Consider the following 19,665-nt stretch of genomic DNA (forward strand, 5'->3'; position numbering starts at 1 on the left):
CAAGGCAAGGAGACAATCAATTTCTGAATGAAGCAAATCTCACCACTCGTGTTGAGCTCCGGAATCTAGTGAGATTGCTTGGTTGCTCCGTTGAAAGATCAGAAAGGCTGCTAGTTTACGAATACCTCCACAATAGTAGTCTCGACAAGATTATATTCGGTTTGACCTCGCTTGCTCTTTAACTGCTTACTCTCTGCTTGAATTGTTCGAGTTTATGCACTTAGCTTCTTGACTCTTTTACTGTCTCTGATGCAATAAATGTAGATACAACAAAACCCCGTTTACTTAACTGGACAGCAGGTATGAAATCATAGTTGGAATTGCGCGTGGGCTTGCCTATTTTCACGAGGAGTCTGATATTCTAATCATCCACAGAGATATGAAAGCAGGAAATATCTTACTAGACAATAAATACCGACCCAAAATAGCAGACTTTGGCTTAGCCAAACTATTTGGAGAAGAAGAAAGCCACGTTAGCACTAGAGTTACAGGAACTCGGTAAGAGTTCTCCCTTCAGTTCAATCTCTTGATCTTCCAAAATTTATTTAATAAATTAGAGGATCTGAACCTATTACAACTCATATGTATTAGAAAGGATCATATAATTTCAAAACAGTTAAGATATGGAGATTTGATTACATTGCACAGTGGTTACATTGCGCCTGAGTCCTTAAGCGGATAGTTGACAAAGGAAGCAGATGTATTCAGGTTTGGAGTGATTCTTCTCGAGGTTATCAATGGAATAAAGAACCATAGTTTGCTTCAACACATGGAGTTTCTCATTGAAACTGTATGTCTCTTGCACTAGATCTCATTTTTGACATAGAAATTTTCTAAAAATATCCATGGAATTATGATTTCTTTGTAACTGATGTTTTTATGTTTTTTTCCAGTTTGTGCACGTAGCTTGATAATTCCTTTGCTGTTTGTGATGCAATAATTGTAGATACAACAAAACACAATTTACTTAATTGGAGAGGTATGAAATCATTGTTGGAACTGCGCGCAGGCTTGCCTATCCTCATGAGGAGTCTGAGATTCGAATCATCCACAGAGATATCAAAGCAAGAAATATTTTACTAGACAATAAATACCGACCCAAAATAGTAGACTTTGGGTTAGCCAAACTATTTGGAGAAGATGAAAGCGACGTTAGCACTAGAGTTGCAGGAACTCGGTGAGAGTTGTCCCTTCAGTTCAATCTCTTGATCTTCCAAACTTTTTTTAAGAGGGTTAACTTGATGAACCTATTAATTGGAGATTTGATTGTCCTTAACATTGTGTAGTGGTTACATTGCGCCTGAGTCCTTACGCGGACAGTTGATAGAGAAAGCAGATGTATTCAGCTTTGGAGTGCTTCTACTCGAGATTATCAATGGAAGAAAGAACTACAGTTTCCCTCAACACATGGAGTTTCTAATTGAAGTTGTCTCAAGATCCCTTTTGAAGTAGAAATTTTCTAAAAATGTCCAGGGAATTATGATTTCTTGGTAACTAATGTTTTATGTTTTGTCGACATTGCTCAATTACAAGACATGGACACTGTATAACGTAGAGAGAGCATTAGAAGTTATGGATCCGACATTGAAAGGCAGTTACTCGTGCGAAGAAGGGAATAGAGTGATTAGAATTGGTCTTCTGTACACTCAAGCAGGCGCAACGTTGAGGCCTTCAATGCCCTATGTGGTGTTGATGCTGACAGGTGAGAAACAACATATTCCTTCTCCCACAAGGCTTGCTTTCGTAGATGACATAGTGTATTGGTCGCACCCGACGGCCAATACAGTTACTCCTCATCAATGTTGGGAATTTGTGATAATTCCAGAACAAAAATGAACAGAGAATGATGCTCTGTTTCTTAACACAGAGAAGCTGAAATTGTTTCTGGGATGACAGAGTTTCACACTCACAAAGAAACTTGTATTCATTAACAAAACTGCTATTACAAAAAAAAAAAAAAATCTTCCTCCAACAGAGGGATTACAACAGGATTGCTTCAGTTCCAAAAAAAAACTTTTACTCTGTCTCTCCTTACAAATTTACACTACTGTGTGTAAAATTATTTTCTTACATACGGGTTGCTGCGTGCTGCATCACTCTTTGCATATTCAATGAAGAACACTATATATCTCTGCACTGTTGTGCATTACATCATTATTAACCTAGGCGTGGAGGTGTATTAATGGATCACCAACCACATTTACAATCAGGTATGGCTCTTCTGCTACAATCTGAGCATTTTAATGAACAAAATGGCTCTGATTGTACTCTGGTGTACTCCTTGAACAGGTGGAATGTTTCCTGAATAAATTTCCTTGATTACCGAATGGATTCAACTGCTCGAGGTAGTACTTCCTCGTTCTTAACCATGCTGCTCTTTAACTGCGGTAGCTGAGAATTCAATGCGCAGGTAGCTAGATCATAACTTGAACACGAGCTGTTAGATTAACGAAATGGACGGCGGAGATTTGATCATAGGGAGAACAGGTTTAATGCTGTGGGAACCGTTGGATTATGCGATTTGTGATATGTGATCAGATCGCATCGCAAAATCGCAATAGGCGCAAAAACAGGGGGAAGCCTTGTCACTTCATGAATGCGATTTGCGATATGCGATCAGATCGCATCGCAAAATCGCAATCAGAAGACATAGAAGCAAGACCTTAAAATATATAAGGATGCGATATGTGATTTGCGATCAAATCGCATCGCAGTATCGTAATCGGCAGAAAACATAAGGACGCAACGGGTTAATGTGCGATAGCGATCAAATTGCATCGCAAGGGGAAGAAAAACGGAAATAGTGGGGTTATGAATGTATAAAGGTCATGAAAGGGAAAAAGAAGAGAAGACTACTGTGCGAGGAACTGGCGCTGCAGTTGAAAGTAATATTTCAACACTCCCCTTTAATTTCAACTGTTGGGTTATCAGTCATACCCAGACATTTCCTCAAAAACTCAAAATGTTTCTGCCCCAATGGTTTGGTCAAAATACTGCAACCTGGTCCTGAGTTCTGCAGTGTACTAAAACAATTTCTCCATTGTTTACCAATTCCCTGATGTAATGAAACTTTGTGTCAATGTGTTTCATTCTCTTATGAAACACAAAATTCTTGGATAATGCAATAGCTGAGCTATTGTCACAAAAAATCATAGTTCCTTTTGTTTGCTCTTGGCATAAACTCCTTAACATTCTTCTCATCCAAATTGCTTGACACGTTGCTGTTGTAGCTGCCACATATTTTGCCTCTGCTGTAGACAATGCTACAATAGGCTTTTTTTTAGAAGCCCATGAAATAGCTCCTGAACCCATGTGAAAAACATAACCGGATGTGCTTTTCCGATCATCTACACTTCCAGACCAATCACTATCTGTGTATCCAATTAAATCTGAACATTCTGAAGTAGTATATCAAATGCCAAACCTTTTAGTACCTTTAACATACCTCATAATCCTTTTTGCTACCTGCCAATGTGCTTCTTTTGGCCTCTCCATGAATCTGGAAATCAAACTAACATCATGCATTATATCCGGCCTAGTTGCAGTCAAATACATGAGGCTGCCAACTATGCTCTTGTACAAACTAGGATCAAAATCCTTGTTGTTGTCCTCTTTGCTGAGTTTTAATCCCATCACTGTGGGAGTGATTGCTGCTTTGCTCTCATGCATATTAAATCTTTCCAACACTTCATTAACATATTTTTCTTCTGAGATAAAAATCCCATTTCCATTTTGTTATACTTCTATTCCTAAGAAGTATCTCAGCGAACCCATGTCAGTCATTTCAAATTCTTCTTTCATGACTCTTTTGAAATTTTCAATAAGGTAATCATCATTACCTGTGAAAATAACATCATCAACATATAACACAACAATTAGTATTTTACCATCCTTTTCTTTGATGTAGAGGGTGGGTTCTCCCTCACACTTTTCAAATCCATTTTCCAGTAGATAGGAATCTATCCTACTGTACCATGCTCTTGGTGCTTGCTTCAGCCCATAAAGAGCTTTCTTCAATTTGCACACTTTGTGTTCTTGGCCTTTCTTTTCATAGCCTAGAGGTTGTTCAATGTAAACCTCTTCCATTAACACTCCATTTAGGAATGTTGACTTCACGTCCATTTGGTAAAATTTCCACTTGTTTTGCGCTGCTATGGACAACACTTCTCTCACGGTTTCCATTCTAGCAACCGGTGTGAAAGTTTCCTCATAGTCTCTCCCATACTGCTGCTTATATCCTTTGACAACAAGTCTTGCCTTGTGTCTTTCTATTTTGCCTTCGACATTACTCTTGGTCTTGTAGACCCATTTAACTCCAATGACTTCTTTTCCTTTTGGTGGTTCAACTAAATCCCATGTCTTGTTTCTTTCTATGGCATTGATCTCCTCATCCATAGCTTCTATCCATTTCCTATCCTTAATTGATTCTTCGAAATGAACAGGGTCATCAACATGACAATATAAAGCAAACAAAGAGTTTATACCTTCTATTGTTGCCTCTTATTCATAAATGTCACTTAAATTTCTGAACTTCTTACCTCTTTCATTTGGTGTACAAGTGCTTGAAGAAGCACTTGAATTTCCTCCTTGTGGTGTGCTTAGAGAAGGATTTTCATTTCTCCTCAAGGGTGTCTCTTGCTGCCCTTGTGTTGGTGCTGCTATTTGGGGATGTGTTTCAGCCATCTCTTCATCATCTTCATCATGAGACAAAGAGTTTTTAACATTCATTGTTTTCTCTATGCTTCCATCCCAAGCTTCCTCCTCAATGAACTGAACATCTCTACTCACAATAAGCTTCTTGGTGCATGGGTTATACAACCTATAGGCTTTGGATTCCTCACTATATCCAATGAAAATACATTTCTCCCCTTTGTTGTCCAACTTCTTCCTTAGTTGATCTGGAATGTGTGCATATGCCACACATCCAAAAACTTTCATGTGGGTGACTCCTTGCTTTGTCCCACTCCATGCTTCTTCTGACACTCTATTCATGACTGCTTTTGTAGGGCATCTATTCAAAATGTACGCTGCACAGTGTACAGCTTCAGCCCAATAATCATTTGGCAAATTCTTTGCCTTTAACATACTCCTCGCCATATCCATGATTGTCCTATTCTTTCTTTCGGCAACTCCATTTTGTTGCGGAGTGTACCTTGTGGTAAACTGCTTATGAATTCCATTTTCTCTACAAAAACGTAGAAATTCTTTGGAGATATACTCACCTCCTCTATCAGTTCTTAGGAATTTGATATGCATCCCACTTTGTTTTCTACAAGTGCTTCGAAATTGCAAAATCTTTCAAACACTTCACTTTTGTTCTTCAGGAAATAAACCCAAGTTTTTCTAGTAAAATCATCAATAAATGTTAGTATATAGTGGCTGCCTGCAAGTGATGGAGTTTGCATCAGTCCACATAAATCTGAGTGGACAATCTCTAAGGGTGCTTTTGCCCTTATGCTTTTCCCTGATGGAAAAATTTCTCTGTGTTGTTTCCCCAAGATACAACCTTCACAAAGGCTGTCTGGTTTCTCTATCAATGGTAATCCTCTTACCATTCCTTTTCTATTCAACAAGTTAAGACCTCCAAAGTTGAGATGTCCAAATCTCAAGTGCCACAACCAATTTTCATCTTTTGGTTCGCTTTGGAAATCCTCTTGTGTCACTGCTGCTATTTCTTCTCCATTTTTTAAATCTGTTTTCATTCTGAGAGGGAACATCCTGTTCCTTGTCATCTTTACTTCAGCAATACATTGTTTGCTGGGTGTTTTATCCATGATGGTGCATACATCATTCACAAAGAAAACATTGTACCCCTTTTGAACAAGTTGTCCAATACTTAAGAGGTTACATTTCATTCCAGGAACATAATAAACATCTTCTATGGTTTTCTTTTCACCTTTCTTTGTTAAGACGTTTACTTATCCTTTTCCCATAACAAAAACTTTACTATCAGTCCCTAGTGTGACTTGTGACTTCACACTCTGATCTAACATAGAAAACGGGGCTATGTTTCCTGTCATATGGTTACTGCAACAGGGGTCTAGAAACCATACATCTTCACTTTTGGCTTCAGCCATATTATAAGCAAAGAACAAATTCTCTTGGCTGATATTTTCTCTAGTGAAATTTGCACTAGTTCTATTATTCATATCATGCTTCTTCTTCCTACATTCATTTTCATAATGCCCATATTTTTTACAATAGTGACATTGGACATTGGATTTATCATACCTTTGTCCTTGAGCACGATGTTGTCCACTTTGTTGGCTGCTTCCTTGGCCTTGGTTCTGATTTGGATTGCTGCCTCTTCCTGGAGCATTTGCTGGACTGTTTCTTCCACCTCTGTTTTGGCTTCTGCCTCTTCCTCTCTTGTTTCCTCTGCCTTGACCTCTTCCTCCTCTAAAGAACATCTGGGTCTTAAAGGCATGTTCTAGAGATGAGTTTTCATTTCTACTCAATCTCTGCTCATGTGTCATCAGTGATGCATGTAGTTCATCAACTGAGAAGTTTGTGAGATCCTTTGTCTCTTCTATGGTGGTGACAATCACATCGAACCTTGAGGGTAGGATCCTCAATAGTTTCTCCACAATCCTCCTTTCTTCAAGAATTTCTCCATGAGACCTTATCTGTGTGACCAGACCAATCACATGTGTGAAGAATGAGTCAATATTATCTGACTCCTTCATGCATAGATTCTCAAAATCTCTCCTCAGCAACTGTAGTTTTGCTTTCTTCACTTTCTCCATGCCTTGATAGGCTATCTTGAGAGTTTGCCATGCTTCTTTGGATCTCTTAGCTGCTGTTATCCTTGGAAACACACTCTCATGCACTGCTTGATACAAAAAGTAGAGGGCTTTAGAGTCCTTCTTATTGCTCTTCAACAGTTCTTTCTCTGCCTGAGTCAAATTATTAAACTCATCTTCATCTGCTGGTTCTTCAAAACCATCCTCAACAAATTCCCATAAGTCTTGGGAAGCAAGCAAAGCTCTCATAGTTATTGCCCAATAGTCATAGTTTTTCCCATTAAATTGTGGGAGCTGAGTATTAAAGATACCCATGCTAGTGCTGGCTCCAGCCATTCTTGCACTCTTAACTATGCTTCAAAATACTTGACTGTGTATCTAAAATAACTGACTGTCCTCAATAGTAACACAAAAGAAATTTGAGAAATACCTTGGATTCTTTTGACTGAGTCTTCACTCTGCTGGAGAAGCTGCTGCAACAAGAAATCCTTCCTTCAGCTTCTTTGACACCTTCAAAGAGCCTGGAAAAGCTCTGATACCATGTTGGGAATTTCTGATAATTCCAGAACAAAAACGAACAGAGAATGATGCTCTGTTTCTTAACACAGAGAAACTGAAATTGTTTTTGGGATGACAGAGTTTCACACTCACAAAGAAACTTGTATTCATTAACAAAACTGTTGTTACAAAAAAAAAAAAAAAAATCTTCCTCCAACAGAGGGATTACAACAGGAACGCTTCAGTTCCAAAAGAAAACTTTTACTCTGTCTCTCCTTACAAATTTACACTACTGTGTGTAAAATTATTTTCTTACATACACGCTGCTGCGTGCTGCATCACTCTTTGCATATTCAATGAACAACACTATATATCTCTGCACTGTTGTGCATTACATCATTATTAACCTAGGCGTGGAGGTGTATTAATGGATCACCAACCACATTTACAATCAGGTATGGCTCTTCTGCTACAATCTGAGCATTTTAATGAACAAAATGGCTCTGATTGTACTCTGGTGTACTCCTTGAACAGGTGGAATGTTTCTTGAATAAATGTCCTTGACTACCGAATGGATTCAACTGCTCGAGGCAGTACTTCCTCGTTCTTGACCATGCTGCTCTTTAACTGCGGTAGCTGAGAATTCAATGCGCAGGTAGCTGGATCATAACTTGAACACGAGCCATTAGATTAACGAAATGGACAGCGGAGATTTGATCATAGGGAGAACAGGTTTAATGCTGCGGGAACCGTTGAATTATGCAATTTTCGATATGTGATCAGATCGCATCGCGAAATCGCAATCGGCGCAAAAACAGGGGGAAGCCTTATCACTTCATGAATGCGATTTGCGATATGCGATCAGATCGCATCGCGAAATCGCAATCAGAAGACATAGAAGCAAGACCTTAAAACATATAAGGATGCAATATGCGATTTGTGATCAAATCGCATCGCATTATCGTAATCGGCAGAAAACATAAGGACGCAACGGGTTAATGTGCGATAGCGATCAAATCGCATCGCAAGGGGAAGAAAAACAGAAATAGTGAGGTTATGAATGTATAAAGGTCATGAAAGGGAAAAAGAAGAGCAGACTGCTTTGCAAGGAACTGGCGCTACAGTTGAAAGTAATATTTCAACAGTCAAAACCCTAACGACAGGTCAAGAAACACTCAGTCGTTGGAAGTACCGCCTTATTGTAGGATAGCTTCGAATGTTCATGCGGCAGGAGGTAATCTTTCATTAAGCATTATGGAGCCAAGGTGAAAATTTGGTAACATGAGAACCTAATGAAAAAAAAAACACATTCATATTAAAATTATTTAATTAATAAAATATCATTATAAAATTATGCATTTTAATTTGAATAAATATATTTATGTGTTTTACAATGCAGTCTATAGTAAGCTAAACTTCATTCCACATATATACATATAAACTAAACGAAGATTTGATTTTTATTTCACATAATTTTGCCATCATAATAATCTACATAATGATTTAGCCTAGTGAAATGTATATGCTCATCTCATACACATTATAATAAAAATTCCTCAATATTTTTAGAAACACCATGATATGAAATTCATGGACTACATCTCTAGCTTTGCTGAGCTCTATCTTGACCTGCCTTTTCAGTCGATCCACACAATCACTACTTCGGTCAATTTAGTGAAAATCATTCATAACTACCCATCATAACTTTTGTTAATTCAGTGAGAATCATTCCGGGCTACCATAACCTTTCATTACACATGGACAATCTTTTCCAACAACTTGACAAGCCCATTGCTTGACACTTGCTCTTTCTGGCAACTCAAATCGACCTCGGTGGCCATCAACATCTCGAGAACTAATTATCACGAAATCCAACAAGTAAATAACCTACACACACCAACTTGAAACTTCTTTTTATGATGAAGCATCATCATACTTCATACGTGTGATTCCTTTGCCTCTTCTACTTAATCGATTTGGCCTTCACTGCATTCCAATCTCTCTCGATCTCCACTCAATCCGCTGCTAACAGTCTCCAGATTGTCACTCTGTAAATCTTCTTTGCCAGCAAGATCTCTGCCATGATGTGTTTATGCATTGACCTTTGGTTCCTTTACATTGATTCATGTGCAAATGTTTTTCTATTATCAGATGAATCAATAAGCACACCCAATCACACTTTCAGATCTAACGGTAGATATTAGTCAAGCTTATTCCCCCAAGTGCTTCGCTTCTTAATCCACTGACAGACATCATGAATTTGTATCCCTAAATTGATACGTCGTCTGTCACAATAACAACGGGGTGTCATTCGTTTTTTCCCTCTATCAAAGAAGCCTTGCAAGTAGTTTCACATAGTTGCGTCCTAGGTCTATCAGGTTTTCCAACTCTATTTAGGTTCTTCACGAAATCCTCAGCTATACGTATTTGTATCAATCTGTACACATGAATTTCTTCACATTCTTGAAACATGGCCCAATACGGAAAAGAAAAAAGAAAAAAATTCAAATTAAAATGAGCCAAATGATCATAACTCCATTCTAAGCACTGTGAAACATGGCCCAATACGGAAAAGAAAAATCTTCAAATTAAAATGAGGCAAATGATATAACTCCATTCTAATCTCTAATAGAGTTCTGCATCAATACCAATGTAAGTAGCTGAAAAAGCTACACCACGATTTTCATTTGATCTAATGCAAGTTGCCACTCATTTAAAGTCATTTTGCAAATGATGGTTGTAGCTAACACATTTAGGAGTTGTCTAACTAGGCAGAGGAATTGGGCAGACGGCCAAAAGTGGCTAGAATCCCAAAAAAAATTCAAAAAAATTTGTAGAGGTAGTGTTTGAATCGTGTTTTTGATGGTTGATATGGATTCAGCACCATCAAAAATGTGTAGGACACCTAAAATTTTGAAGTTTAACAACGATAACTTGGATTTACAAAAATCCTTGCCCGATTTTCTCTAAATATGACTAAAATTTCCATAATTTTCTGGGCAACTCCTCGGCCTCGTTAGACTATGCGATACAATTATAGCGAACTGAAAACCCTGACACTCCCCGTCAATTTCTTTTCCAATATTCTCTATATTATTATCAAGAACTTGGCTACCTCCAAAAACCACATCACAAAATAACTCCCAAACTTCTTTAGTGGACAAAGGTAGTATTATCATTACTGTATCGGCCTCTGCTCGGATTTACAGCCCTCAACTTTGCCACCATCAACTTCATCCATTTCTCAGCACCTTTGGCTGGGGAATATGAACTATGACATGACGAGTTCACTCTTTAACCGATTTGACGAAACTTTTGATATCTGGTTCAAATTTGTAGGCTTCTTCATATTTCCAACACACAACAATTCGCCTTTGCACCTCTAGCAACACACGAGTTAATATTCACAAATCTCATAACCTGGTTGTGAAGGCATGGACATCTAAGCACTTGATTTATCTCTACCAAACCATTTTCATTCTAATAAATATTCATATAAGTGGTGGTGTCTATAGCCATTTTTACTAAGATCTCAATGGTCACTAAGAAGAATTAACACAGAGTCTTTTATGGTCACTAAGAAGAATTAACACAGAGTCTTTTATTTTTTAACAGACTATATTTTGCATAAGTACTATAAAAAAATCTATGAGTTCTCATAAACGGGAGATTATAAAATAACTAGTAACTTGAGGACTAATAAAATTTACTTAAACCACTCTAACAAAAATTATTTACCAACATATTATAAAATTTACAATGTTTCATGAATTGAATTTCATTCTTATTCTTCTGAGTGTTTCAACTATTTTAGTCATTTGTATGTAAGCATTGCTCTTAATAGAGATAGTGATGCAACTCTTGTTAATATGTATATTTGAAAGAATTTCCTATAATTATTTAGATGGGTTATTATTCACTACAGGGCATTAGTTTTCAAATTGTGGGTTCGCTGTCCATGTCCATGTCCTTATTCAGTGTATGTAGTAGTGATGTTTTTTAATATTCAACCGTGGATTATGCCTGTCCTTTCCTACATTGTTATTGTTTGAGGACTTTTGAGCTTTTGATATATTCCATAATATACTTTAAGGAAGAAACTTCTCGTAATTTTATAGTATTAAACTACTATAATTGGTTACGTGAGTTGGAAATAATTAACTCTCAAGCTCCATTGGGTTGTGTAAATTTATATTCCATAATATTTTTTAAGGAAGAAACTTCCCAGAATTTTATTGTATTAAACCATTATAAATGGTAATTGACGTTCAAGCTCCAATGGGCTGTGTAAATTTGGGTACTTATTAGATTTATAGAAATATAAATCTTGACTAGTACTGAATATGGTTTATAAATTTTGATTAATTTTTTTCAACACGGTTTGGTTATTTTTCTGCAAAATAAATATCTATAAAGTAATAATCATCTATATATAGATTTTTTTGTTTTTAGTGAAATTATGAAAAAAGTATCTTGCAATTACCGAATTTTGTATATTCTGCTATTAATATCCATTTCGGTATACCCATTTCCGTAGCTTGTTATATTTTGTATATTCTGCAATTAATATCCATTTCCGTAGCAGAATCCATTGTTAAATAGGTTGCAGCATTCCAAAAGAAGAAAGAAGATTGTCAATACATGACATTTGGCTTCCAGATGGTTAACAGCCTACTAAGATTGCTTGGCAAGCTAAAAAAAATCAGAGATCTTGAAGTCAAAGGCTGAGTCAAAGTCATAAAGAGATTGGACTCTTAGTTATCAATCTCATAGGTGTTTATAGTTTCTCCGCTTAAAACTTTTTCAAATTGTTTTTATCATTTGCATAAATAGCAGTAAGCAAGCGAGACAAAAAAACACAATAATAGTGTCCATTATTATTATTAAGTTTATAACCATTTTGTGTACAAATTGACACTCTAATCTCTTAATATAAGTTCTTTTTATCTTCTAAATGTGTGCGTGAAGAATACAATAGTAGTGTCAATCATTATCATTAAATTTATAATCTTTTTGTCAACAAATTGATACTCTATTCTTTTAATGTAAGTTGTTCTTTTTTATTAAGTTTATAATCTTTTTGTGGACAAATCGATACTCTATTCTCTTAATATAAGTCTTTTTTATCTTCTAAATGTGTGCCTGAAAAATACAATAGTAGTGTCCATCATTATCATTAAGTTTATAATCTTTTTGTGGGAAAATTGATACTATATTCTCTTAATATAAGTTCTTTTTACCTTCTAAATGCATACATGAAGAATTGTTGATTGTTAAATCAACCCTACACTTTTACCTTCTAAATGCGTGCGTGAAGAATTGTTGATTGTTAGATCAACCCTACACTCCGGGAACGCCGTGAGTTGTAAGGTTTTTTTTTTTTGACCTTTGCATTATCGTTAGCATTAAAGTTTCTTTTAAATTTCACTTGTGTTTTTGTTTTTCCTTACAATCATTTTTATAGGGTACTCATAAATTAAAATATAAAAAAGAGTTTGTTTATGCTCTGCATTTTTGTTATCATTGTTTAATTGTTTTAGCGTTTAATTTCAATTTCTTTGAATCATTTCATCGTTTATATTTAACTTTTAATATGCTAAACATGGTCAATTTTAAAAGTTGATGCGCACATTAGTAATTAATCTTGAGCTAAAGTTTCACATTTTAGATTTCACTGTCAATTTTTTTAAAGCAACCTTATCTTTTGCAATCTAAATTTCGTTATTAGTTTTTTCAGGGGTTAATTAGCTTAAATATGTTTTTTTAGCAACGGGTGCATAATGAGTTCAATTCTACAGCAGTAGAGTTAAATCATTTTATTTCGTGTTCAATTTTTAAGTATTTCTTTTTGACACTTAGAAATAAGTGTGGATTTCTGCAATATAGATAAACTATTTTATTTTTCAAAATCTAAACTTAAATAAGATTTAGATGGAAATAACATGTGCATTGATTCTCACCATTTTATATACAAATCATTTCATTAATCTTTAAAAAATTATTTTCATTCTTAAATCATTTAATTTGCATGATAAATTCTAGCATATATAAAATGCACATTCACTTAACAAGAACACGAATCCTGATTGAAATTTAATGAAACAAATTAAAGACAATTAATTTACCAAATATAAATTCTTATATATAATTAAATAAATCAATTTAGAACACGAATCTTGACATTTAATGAAACAAATTAAAGACAACTAATTTACCAAATGTAAGTTCTCATATATAGTTAAATAAATTTAAAATTTATTTAGAACACGAATCTGATTGACATTTAATGAAACAAATTAAAGAATTAATTTACCAAATATAAATTCTTATATATAATAAATTAATTTAGATATGGGAAAAGGTAATGTATAAGTTTTGGCACAATGACATCAATACAAATATTGAACTTGCTTGAGAACATGTACATATTTTTGCTCAAGAAAGAGGTAAATACATTCAATGTGAATGCCAGTCACAATATTTTGTTGTGTGAAATCTTTCGGATAAGGATTGTTAAATGAAAACCACATCGGCACATCCATCATCTTGGAAATTTAGCTCATTTGAACCCAAATATATGATGTGTACGATATATATTTGATTACTGTAATAAAGTTGACCTATACTATATAGGGTTGTTTATTAGAAAATAAAGTTCATGTATCTCATGTGAGCATTTTTAGTGTGTAATAATGTAGAGTGTGTAATAATAGTAAGTAAAATTTATTTATGGCATATAATTTTTAATGTTTTATATATATATATGTGTAGGGTAATTAAAAAGGAAATGAGAAATAGTTAAATTTTAATTTTTTATTTATGTAGTTATTAGTTTAAAAAGTTATTTAGATAATCAATCAATTTTTTTAAAAAAATTAGGATATTTTATAGCTAACATGATTGTATCTTCATCTAATACCTCAAATAAACCTATATTATATAGAGTTTCAGGGAGCATTGTAACTTCACATTTCTATTCAAGAACTTCATCCATTACTAAATCATAATTTTGTCATGCACTCCAAGTTGTAAATTACTCTACTCATCCTTTATATATCTAGGATTTCCTTCAGAATGCATCAAAATTTGTCTTTCTTGGGTCTTATATTCTCCTAAGGGTGCATGATAAAATTGGCTTTAAGTAGTGAGTTATTCTCTCATCCATAACTTCTCATACCTTGGTGATCACTAGCCTTAGAATTAGTATTAGAGATAAAACAAATATGAAAGTTCAAATAATGTTAAAATTCATACTCTAGAAAACCACAATTGGAGAAAAACTACCCAACAATATATCTATTATTATCTTATGGTTTAAAATCGACTATGCCTTACTTAAAAGTAGCCAAGCTCGTTAACATCCTATCCTAGCCAAGTTCCCTTCCCAATTTAGGCTGATTAAAATGGAGAATCCCCAATCCTTTTAAATGATTCATCACATGGAATCCATGGCATTTAATACCATGGGCCACCAAAACCATGTGCACTATGACTCTTTCATGAGGTAAATTTACCTTAACATTCCCCCTTTAAACTTGACCAAGGAAATCCACATGCTCTCCTCCATTATCACCTATGTCTAATCTGATAATTTACCATCAAAGGCACACATACCTAAATAGCTCTTAGAGTAGTATGCCCATATACATGTAATTAACAAATTTCATCTCAAAAGTAAATTTTTCTTTTTTTTTTTATTATTGTTATCCAAAACTTATGTTACCATTCTCTCAAGTCTGCACACTTTTTTACACTAGGTGCTCCCCTCACTGGACCTTGATTATGTGGCCACATATCACCCTATTAGACCTCTATTTCCTCTTAGGGAATCTTCATATATGTAAGCCACTAAAACCATGTGCACTGTGGACCTAACAACTTTGACACTTTCATGAGTCAAGTTTACCCTAACATTCACGCTTTAAACTTGATCAAGAAAATGTGCATGCTCTTCTCTACTATCACATGTCTCTACTCCAAGAATTTATCTTAAGGGGCACACATGCTTAACTAGGTCTTAAAGTTGTATGCCCATATACATGTAATTTACAAATCTCATCTTGAAAGTAAAATTGTCTTCTTTTTTTATTGTTATCTAGCACTTATGTTGTCAATCTCTCACATTTGCACACTTTCTCATACCAAGGCTCTCATCACCAGATCTTGATAAAGTGGTTGCATCTCACCCTATTGGACCACTATTTCCTCTCAAGAAATCATCATATATATGGGTCAAATCCTAGTTGGGATTATCCATGTTAGCTTCAACCTCAACATACAATGTGGCGGCAATTGCAACCTTCAACTCCTTCTACAGACCATGATTCTTTGTCTCATTACCATTATTAGAGATAAAGACAATAAGAGAGAAAATAATCAAAGAAATAAAAAAACACTTGAAACACAAGATTTTTATCGTGGAATACCCAAAACTATGAAAAACCACCTAATAGATCATTTTTGGCCCAAAGGAAAATTATAGTGAAGTCTTCATGCCTTTAAATTGGCTAAATTACATAATAATACTACGGGAAAATTGTGGGTTATCAATTCATGGAGCCCAAAAATTGTCAATGGTAAATTTATTCTATGACCAAATTATGTTTACTAAAACTACCCTAACAATCCCCCTTAAACTTGACTCAGGGAGACTAACCTAGTCCGAACCTCATTGTTGAAGTCCATATAAAAAGTGTTACCATCCATCAAAATACATGTTGAAAAATGGCAACAAGAAATGCTAAAAATAGCAGTTTGGGTACTAGTGCTGGATTGGGCAACAGGGAATGAAAAATGCAAGTGCTAAAAATAGAATTTCTATTTTTAGTAGTTCGGGATGCATTCCTATTTTTAGTCAGTCCCTAGACTAAAATAGGAAGTAAAATTCGAATTTGAACTTAACAACTGTTTGAAAATAAATTAATTAATTCTCCATGAGTTAATTAGAAGGAAAATCAAACTTGAAGTCTATGTGGGGACATGCAACAATTTCTCCATTAATTGAGGAATTTAACCTTCAATTAAAGAGATAAGGATGAGTTCTAATTTGAGTAGTAATTAGTTGGCTCAATTAACTGAGTCAAGTCCAGTTATAATTGATTTAAACAGTTTGTTTAAATTAAGTAAGTTCAGTTAGTTAATACATGCTTGCATATAACTACTGCACTTCAGATAACTAAAGATTCTCTCATGAATAACTCATGCATGTCATTTCATACAGAGACCCAATTGAGATCAGATAAGGGACACTGTGCTATCAGTTGGATGAATATTTTTCCTATAAAGGAAGCTCATCCATGATGAGGATTTATCTCCTTCAGGATTGCGTAGTTGGATCAGAGGTTAGTGAGTGTGTGAAGAGGCCAATTCACACAAGTGGTTGCACTGGACCCTAATCAAAATTGCGCAAAGAAATAGGAGGCTTGGAGGGTAGAACAGAGGCTAGAGAGAGGCCTTTGACTTTCTATGAGCAGCAAAGGTATTGCAGAAAGAGCGGGATAGATTTTTAGTTGATTCTTTTTGTAATACTGGCTATATTTCCAATTGTATGATAATACAGAGTTGGGGTTTTAGGCTAAGGCTTTCCTTGGGTTATATCTTCTGTGTTATGTGTGATTCATTCCTTCTTATCAATTATATGTGTTCTTATTGATGTTGCTCATGTTCGATTAACCTTCCGCTAAATTGTTTGTAGAAGTAGATCAAGTGTTTTGCTTTAGTATATTGCATTACTAGGTGATCTACAGGTGGGAATTTCTACATGGTATCAGAGCTAGATGTCTAGAAAATTCTACAATACATGGGTAACCAACCACTATATTTTACACTTTGCTAGGATACTTTTTCTTATAGATGGTTCATCAACCATCTCACATTTTTCTGTTCAAGCTACCATAATAGTACACCTTCCACCCATATACTTATTCAGGTGGTCCATTTCACAACTTTATCATCCATAACTCTATGCATCATTGCACTCCAACGTGTATGCCTAAATAAAAATTCTCACAAAAAGCAAACATTAGGCTACCATACAAGCACACCTGCCATCATTGTACCTACCCAAGTGGTCCATTCAAAAACTTGAGAGATCATGTGCTATCATGCTACATGTACACCTAAACAAAAGGTCTTAAAACCACCTTGGGGAATGCAACTTTCGTACAACTAGGATTTACAACTTCGACCAAAATTTTTTAGTGCATTCATGCATAACTGCAACTATCCATAATGCACTAGCTCCTTCGACAAGCCCGCACACTATTTAATCCATCTACATTCTCTTGCCCATGCAACTACCTAATCTCTTTCTCACTATATGTCCTTCCCATGTTGGTTTATACCTTGATGTGTGGTCTTCCAACACCATTTTTACTCACCAAATCCATGGGATCTGTCATTGGCCTAGCTCTCAAAATTAACCTTATATAGAGCCATCCCAACAACCATTAAACCACTTTTGTCAACTACTGGTTCTTCAACAACATCTCAATAGGACCACTACTCTTTCTCTTGGTTTATTAACACTTTTTTCACTCTCAAGTTCTCTCAAATGACCAATGGTATCATCCTCTGATGCATTTTGTAAGAAAATATCTATTACGCCATCAATATCATGAAAGTGTCTCTCTTTAAATTCTAGTGAAATATGCCTTTCATGATGTTGATGCTATATGATATTATGTGATCCATAGCTTCTCATACCTTAGTGGCCACTAATACCTTGGAAAGTTGTCTTCTTTGAGGCTAATATTCTCCTTCTAGCACATAATCAAATTGGATTTAAACTAAGGATCGAGTTATGTCCTATTTTGTTAGCCATAGCTTCTCATACCTCCATGGCCACAAACTTCATAACCTTTATTCTACATTGTATAGCCTTTAATGTTTAATATTTTTTATCATAGTCTCGTTGGTTCTTTATTAGCCACATCATTTTAGGATAACATATAATTTTTTTATACTAACTTTGTACTATCTTCATGCACCAATAAAATTCAAGTTTGCAACACCTTCCTTGTTGAGTCGAGAGGCCCATACTACAATATAGTGTGATATGTAACTCTACTATCTGTCATCAAAGTTGAAATTTTGTTAGTGTCACCCGAAATATAAATTTTTAAAAATTAAAAAATAAAACAAAGTAAAATAATTATATAAAATATCTAAATAATATAGGTTCATAAAAAAATTTGCACGTGAAAAAATTAGATCCCTCTCGACTCATGTTAAATCCATATTTAAAATAAATCTAGACTAGTAATTAAAAAATTACATTTTAATAATATAATTTTATAATACTGGCTAATCCCCAACTCGTCCCAATGCATGTTCCTGCAAACAAAATTAAACCATCAATATTCTTTAATGCCCCCTCCTTCCATGGTGATAAAGAAAAGGTATGGAAATGATTTATATGAGGATTTTGAAGTTACTCTTCCATGGAGAGACTATATCTTTAATTTATTTTTGAGTTAGAGATACGTAACTGGAAATTGTGATAATTTAGATGTGTTATCATAGTGTAACCTTGCCTCAAAATCATTTCCTAGAGATTATTGGTTGATCTTTAAAATTTCACATTATTATGGCCTTAGTAGACGACATATATATAGAAAAAGCATACAATGAATTAATGCGAGTGTGATTTGTAACAAGGGCTTCTATATTACCAAATCCTTTTTTCAAAATGTTTCTTCACATTTCAAATTTGTAATGTGAAATTACTCCGTATTTTCTTCTGTCATGAAACTAGTTATTTTCTTTCACTCTAATAAACGATTCCCTTTACGTAAAACATTTATTTATGTTAGTATTTATATGTTATATCTATTTTATATTCCTTTTAGTTGATTAAACAACACTTAATAACGATCACAAACCTAGTAATAAAGGAGAGTTGTCTCATCCCCTCTCAAAGGCAATTTATTCTAAAGGGAGAAATGAAAGATCTTACTTTTAAGGATGTCAACCTTAGCTTCTGGCTTTAAGTGACCATTTTTTCTCTCACTTGATACTTTCTGGGTTTGTTTTGTATTTTTTTTAAAGAGAAAGTTTGTGTGATCTATTAGTTATGGTTTTATAGATAGGTTTATATGTATTTACAAATGATGCTCCTTTACTTTGAAATTATATATCTATATATATATATATATATATATATATATATATATATATATATATATATATTCTTGGCTGCAAATAACACATTTATAGCCAATGAAAAAACCTTCATACTCATGGGCAATCTCTTTTCCAATATCCTCTATATTCTTATCACGGGCATGACTACCTCTAGAGAACAATTTGCAGAATACTTTTTATGGTTGACATTTTAAGAATTAGTAAAATTTACCAATGATTGTACACTTAAGGCATGTATGGATCTTAAAATTTTCCCTAGCAAAGAATATATTTTTCGGAT

Source organism: Pinus tabuliformis, chromosome 1_1 (assembly GCF_031772625.1).
Source record: "Pinus tabuliformis cultivar Carrire ecotype Pingquan chromosome 1_1, CPIR1, whole genome shotgun sequence".
Taxonomy (NCBI): Eukaryota; Viridiplantae; Streptophyta; class Pinopsida; order Pinales; family Pinaceae; genus Pinus; species Pinus tabuliformis.